Source organism: Trematomus bernacchii, unplaced genomic scaffold (assembly GCF_902827165.1).
Source record: "Trematomus bernacchii unplaced genomic scaffold, fTreBer1.1, whole genome shotgun sequence".
NCBI lineage: Eukaryota > Metazoa > Chordata > Actinopteri > Perciformes > Nototheniidae > Trematomus > Trematomus bernacchii.
The window spans coordinates 113,554-120,602 of record NW_022988066.1 but is presented as its reverse complement, the minus strand read 5'-3'; positions in this window follow the sequence as shown (position 1 = coordinate 120,602).

Sequence of the window (7,049 nt, the reverse complement as noted above, 5' to 3'; positions counted from 1 at the left end):
AAAGAAAATGAATGGATAATGATAGACCAAGATATACCACTTCCTTAGAGAAAGACAGTTAGAAATCTTGATTGGTTAGCAAACTCCAAAAAAAAGAAAGAAAAGAAAACGGAAATACCGCAGTAGAAAAGGAGTCAGACAAGAGGTCACAGAAGCTGGGCAATTCATGTGAGAGGATGGCGTAAGGCTCGATAATCCCAACATTGACATATCGATATATAGAAAATGATTGAGAAATGATAGACCTTTTTGGAAGAAGAGAGTTTGAACACTCGATTGCGTATAGCTCCAAAACGAAATGAAATGAAAACAGCAGTAGAAAGGATTTGGACAAGAGGTCACAGAAGTCGGAGCAGTTTCATGTGGGAGGTTGGCGTCAGGGTCCGGTCTTTTGTTCTCACCCTTGTCTCGATGAGTCAGTCCTGGGTTTCTGTCTCTGAGTTCAGCTCCCACCTCCGCCTGCCTCCGCGGCTGTCACTTCATATCAGCATTGAGTTAATGTTAAAAATCTCACTCCACCATTCCTGACTCTGCTCACCCACTCAGAAGTCAGAGAAAATATAGAAAGAAACAACAAATACAATCAGTGACCGGATCATCATAGATAAGATGAGATCAAAACAAAATAACATGTTGTTTATAAGGTATAACAGTACATAATTATACATCATTGTGTTGTAATGGAGAATCTACAACGGTTCACTGCAGAGAGGATTTTCTGTGGGAAACTCTCCACCTCCAAAAAAGCCTGTTTCGGATTGTGCAGTCATATTTGTGTGAAAGGAAAAATCTAATTAACTTTTATACACCAAAATCTCACTGTGAGCCGACAATGTGACAAAACGTCTCTGGGGAAATAGGAAAAAAGGAGCCGTTTTTCACTAAACTCTACCACCTTTTAAGTTCTCCTTCAGTGGCAGAATGCTCATAGAAAGCAGGCAGTGGCTGATTGCTTAATTAGATACATTAAATCAGATGGTAATTACACACAGATTGCGACTGCAAATGGAATGAATAGCTTTCTTTGCACATCAATCAACTCATCTGTCCATCAGTTAGCATAATCGAGCCTCGAAAGCCCTTAACACGAGTTAGCGTAGCGCCTCATTGCCTCGGTATGCTTTATTGGTTGGATCGTTTTATTGAACGTCAGACAGTACTTCCTGCAGCTTGGTGCCCTACCTAGAAGACAGTAGATGTAACACTTAGTGCAAAAAATACTGTGTGTAAGATCCAGGGCAATTCTTCTCAGGAAGTCTTAATGTGCCAACAACTGGGGGCAGAGCTTTATTACATCTGTGGAAATGTTTCCTTTAGGTGCACTGCAAGCTGGATAAACCATACACAGCACCCACACTGCAGAACATTGTAAACATTTTTACTTGTACAGTGAAATATTGATCCAAATTAAACTCAAACTGTGACGGAATTAAGGCCTTTGTACGGTACGAAAATAAATCAAATACAGAGCCAGGAGAAAACACATTGACAGTATTGAGGAGGTGTATGAGAATGGAACTTGGAGATATGCTTTATCTCCTCATCCAAGTCACTGTTTTGGTTTCTTGGGAAAAGGTCCAATTTAAGGCAATGTCTCTTCAAAGTGTATGCTGCATGTAATGATATTATGATTCTGGGCTTAAATCACAAGTACTTATATACTGTATAGCTTTCATATCTGTATATATATAAAATCTGATTAAATATATATTGCATTAGTTAATACACTGCAACACGTGGATATGTAAGTAAAGTTCTGGTTTTTTTTACCCCCAGGCTATGATTTCTTATTTTATTTGTGCATACATTATTTGAGATATATTTCGAACTCAGACTTAATTTTACGGACATTTCGGCCAGGGGTGTGTGGTTAAAACGTAGCAGCCTGCGGTCACTCCAGGAGGCAGCGGGATATGAGGGGCCGTGTAGGCCAAAATTCAAACTAACCTCGCACACACACTACTGAAAACATCTGGCCTTGCACACACACTACTGAAATACTCTCACATTCACTACTGAACACCTCGCACACACACTACTGAAAATTAACCTCACACACACGCAACTGAAAACATTTTACTGAAAGTAGGGAATGTCCATGTGTTTCACCTATGTGTGTGAGGGGGATTCTTGCTGTAACGGAAGTCTATAGAGGCTTCTCAATACTCTAATTTCCCCTCCTCGACTCCTCGACTCCTCGACTCCTCGGTCCTCCGGTAGTGACCCGGAAATGGATTTCAGCCCCCCAATGTTGAAGGACATCTCATTTCTCTAAATGCACATCGAGGACCGAGCATCGAGGAGGCTCTCTGGAGGAGCTATAACCGAGGATACACTGATGGGTCCTCCACGGCTCCTCCGCGGATGCATTTCCGGGAACGGTGGAGGCGTGACGCACGGCCGGACTTATCTCAGCCAATGACAGCTCTGCATGCATCCCCTGGATATTATTTTAGTAACTGCTTTCATCGCGAGGCGATATTTACAGTGAGAACAACTGTGATGTCCGTGCAGAAAGCAGAGCAGTGTGTAAAATATATATCACTCAGATAACAGGTCTACATTACTCTCTGTATTTGTATGCTGTAGTTTAGTAGATATCTACAAACAAAGAGTCGATATTTTTCTAAGATCATTTAGTGCTTCACATAATAAAATACACAACGGGTGTAGCCTGATTATGCTTTAGGAGCTGTAGGTGTGTGTGGTACAGTGTGTAGGTGTGTGTGTGGTACAGTGTGTAGGTGTGCGTGTTGTACAGTACGTAGATGCTGTATGATTTGATTTTTAAATCAACACTAAAGACACACTTCTTCTCCCTGGCCTTCTAGTCAGAGCGGAGCACGTCTCCTGACATTTCCCTGTGTTTGATTTTTATATTTGCTGTTGTAATTTATTGTCTTCTGTTTTGCGATTGTAGTAATGTGTTATTTATTATTTGCATGTACAGCACTTTGGCTCGACCAAAAATCGTTTTAAAATGTGCTTTATAAATAAAACCTGATTTGATTTGATTTGATTTGAAACAGCACCGCAGCCGTAGGCTGGAGCCTGGACCGAGCAGTCTACAAACTGAGACGGTCTGGTCTATGGAGGTGTTCTTGTTTACATCACCTGGCGCAGCTCGTGAGGTGGCCTAGCAACCCGCTAGCAACATGCACAGCTACAATAAGCTAACAAGCTAACTAAACCGAAATTGATCCAGAACCTTTCCTTTTTAGTTTTACCATTTATTGAAGTGATTGATATTTCAGGCTGAGAAGACAACGGCCAGTTAAATATGGTTGATTAAGCTGTGTACTTCTAGCCAACAGTTATGTTAGCATTAGTTACTTAACAGTAAGTAAATATAGGGGTAACCGATTTACTCCAGCCTGATCCAAATAAGGCTATCCTACGTCTGTTGCTCCCGGTCTGCACGTTTTACGTTGCTTAAGGTAAGTGAACATGAAACTATTCAGCAAAACTTTCAATAATAATCTAAGGTATTGAGTTTTTTGGATAATACTTGCATACAAATCTATAAATGCCTTCAGGTTTCTAAAATATATAATGTGGTAAATTCAACAGTGGATCCAGCAAAGATTCACATTTTTGCATGATTTTAGTTATTGATTTTTTGCTGTTACTTAATTATACTTTTAATAAATTCAAGGCAAGCTTAGTTACATGTGATGGTAGCTAGTGCTCTTACCTGTGTGCCTCTTCCGCAACCAGACTGTATTAAAACTCTTAACTACCAGTTCTATCTACTTTACTTTAAACAATTAAAAAGACAAAATCAACTACATTTATTGATATACCAATCTTTATTTTTGGGGCATCTTCTTTTAAATTAAACTTTCAGACGTGAGATATTAAAATACAGTAATAGTATTGTTTATTTTAAAAAACTGAGCCACTCCTTACAGTTAACTCATATTTATTTTTGTCTAAAGCATTTATTACACACATTTTCCCCTCTCATATTCACAGTGTGGATCAATTGAGACAGCGTGGTGTCCAGAGAGCTGCAGAGACTTTGGGAGAAACCTCAGTGTGACGGATGTCCTGTCTGTGGGTTTGGCTGGAGAGGACTGAGGTGGAGCGGTCTTTCCCTGGGAGGAGGACCAGGCCTGATGAAGAAACCACCTTCTGCATCTGTGAGCCCATACTGGGCACAGCTGTCACAAACAAATGATGGTCCTGTTTGACTTTGTGTTCACAATAAAAGTGTAGTTTCTTAGTGAATGTCCTGTATTGGTCTTTAATGTCATATCAGCTTTTCATTTTCTTCTGGCCCCTCGGAGAAAACGGTGAGGCAGTTGTGTCCTTCAGGTATGTCCTTTCCTAACAGAAATGACAAGAAACATATGACATTATTGCAGAGCAAGTGTGTTATTTATGAAAGAGGTGTGTTTGTTTATTAAGCGGCTGTAGAAATAATATATCTTTTTATTTTAATGTGTTTTTTAAATTCATCACTTTGTACTACAAAGATAATCAGATTATGAATGAACAGTCTGCAGTTAATCAACATTAAAATATATATGCTACGGATAGCATCGTTAGCACAGCGTCTTGCTCGTTAGCTGAATAAAAAGATCAGTAAGAAATAAAGTGCTTGAATTTCACTTACCGAAGAAACTGCATTCATGGACGGTCTGTTTGAACCGCAGAGCCATAAGATAAGTGTGATATTTCAATGAAGAATACTCCACCAGGCATCAACACAACAAACACGTCCGAGTTCAAGTTGTGTTCTCTGTATCAGCTGAGCCCCTGTAGCAGCCTGGAGCTAATGGGGCTAATGGAGCTAGCAGAGTAGTGAATGTGAGAGTATTTCAATAGTATGTGCGTGAGGTTAATTTATAGTTGCATGTGTGAGGTTTAATTTTCAGTTGTGTATGCGAGGTGTTCACCCAACCCAGTCTCACGGCATTTCGTATTATAGTCACGAAATTAATCTATTGATTCGTGTTCACCAACACGATTTCGCCATTTTTTTCGTGTCACACAGAACGATTTTAAAAGCAATGTAAATAATAACAAATTAGAAGGAAAAAGACATTTAAAAAAATACAGATTTAAGTATTCTGACACAGAACGATTTTAGAAGCAATGTATTTATATTGGTAGTATGTTTCGTGCCTGCACCAAATAATAACAAATTAGAAGGAAAAAAAGATGACATAAAATACAGATTTCAGTATTCTGAGGCTCTTTGCCCCATTTCTTTTCCTCGCGGACGGCAAAAAAACTCAGACATTATACAATTTAAAATAAAAGGGATAGGGTTAGGCTTAGGGTAAGATATTGAGTAAGAACATGTTTTTATGAACCACACAGCTTCTGGTCTTCCAAGACCCGACCGGACAAAAAGACGTGTTGCAGGCACGAAACATACTACCAATAGAAATACATTGCATTTAAAATCGTTCTGTGTGACACGAAAAAAAGGTGAAAATCGTGTTGGTGAACACGAATCAATAGATTAAATTAATTTCGTGACTAATAACACGAAATGCCGTGAGACTGGGTTGGTTCACCAGTGAATGTGAGAGTATTTCAATAGTGTGTGTGTGTGAGGTTAATTTTCAGTTGTGTGTGTGTGAGGTTAATTTTCAGTTGTGTGTGTGTGAGGTGTTCAGTAGTGAATATGAGAGGATTTCAATAGTGTGTGTGTGAGGTACATTTTCAGTAGTGTGTATGTGAGAGTATTTCAGTTGTGTGTGTGCAAGGCCAGATGTTTTCAGTAGTGTGTGTGCGAGGTGAGTTTGAATGTTGGCCTACACGGCCCTTCATAGCAGAACGTGTAACTCAGACTTTGAAAGAGCAGCACCAGCGCGCAAAGAGCTTTTACGCACCGCCACACTGTGTTTACCTTCATTAGAACGGCTAAAGAGTGACCGGGCTGCTACGTTTTAACCACACACACCTCTACACCAGTGTTGGGTGTAACACGTTACAAAAGTAACAGAGTTACAGTAATGTATTACTTTTTGCTGTAAGTGAAGGTAACGCATTACTAATGAAATGTGGGTAATATACTACCCATTACAATTCTCAGTAACGCAGTTACAACACATTTTAACCCGAAATCAAATGGTGTTTTGTTTTTTAAGAATTCACCAACATCGCGAGACATTCCGACACCAGAGAAACATTGTGCGGGTAGATTAGTAAACCTGGTGTTTACGTAAGGGATAATGTGCAGCGAGGCGTCATTATGAGGAAAAGAAGACCCGACAGGCTGATCATGGAGCCCGACGGGAAGCGGAGGGATCTTCATGAGCCTGAAGGGTGTTCTTTTTGTCAGACCATTTACATGCACACAAATCTATATCACACACTAGAGGAAAGGGAAAGTCCCAAAAAGCCTAATAGGGATATTTGCAGATTTGTCAGGACAAATGCATGGCTGTCTTACAATGCAACCCCAGTGCTGGTTATCAAAAGCTAAATTACATCAACTAGAAAATATTGTTTTGTGATGACACCAGCACTACATGACAGATGAAAGTGTCAGTGTCCCTGTCTAGAAGGAGCCGTATAAATGTGTCCCCACACTGAAGTTTGTTTAATAAGCCCCTCCATTCCAGCAAAGATATAGCACGAGTAATGAGAGATCTGTTATCTCTCCGTGGCCATTAGCCTTACTGTGTGAAGTCATCAGAGGATGTAATTAACTCCTATTGTACTAGAGATGGGTCATTAGCCAAGAGTCTTAGACGCGTGTAGCGTTGACGTTATTTGGTGGTGACCTACATGAGGTGAGACGTTAAACACGCTTTGTTGTGAGACTGCCAGGCTGTGTTGTGACGCAAAGCCTGTGATCACGCTGGAGTTAGGTTTTTTTCATGTTCACCTACAGCATGCAGATGAGGCACATTGTTTCTTCATTTCTTATGCGAAATCATTCATCACTTTACGGAGAGCTTTTGTGAGTCACAGATATTCATTTATTACATAAATGTTGTAAATGTATTACATAAATGAATGAGGTTATTTCATGTAGGAGAAATTTGAGACTTTGCAGTGTTACTGTAAATCATAAAGGGAGGATGTGT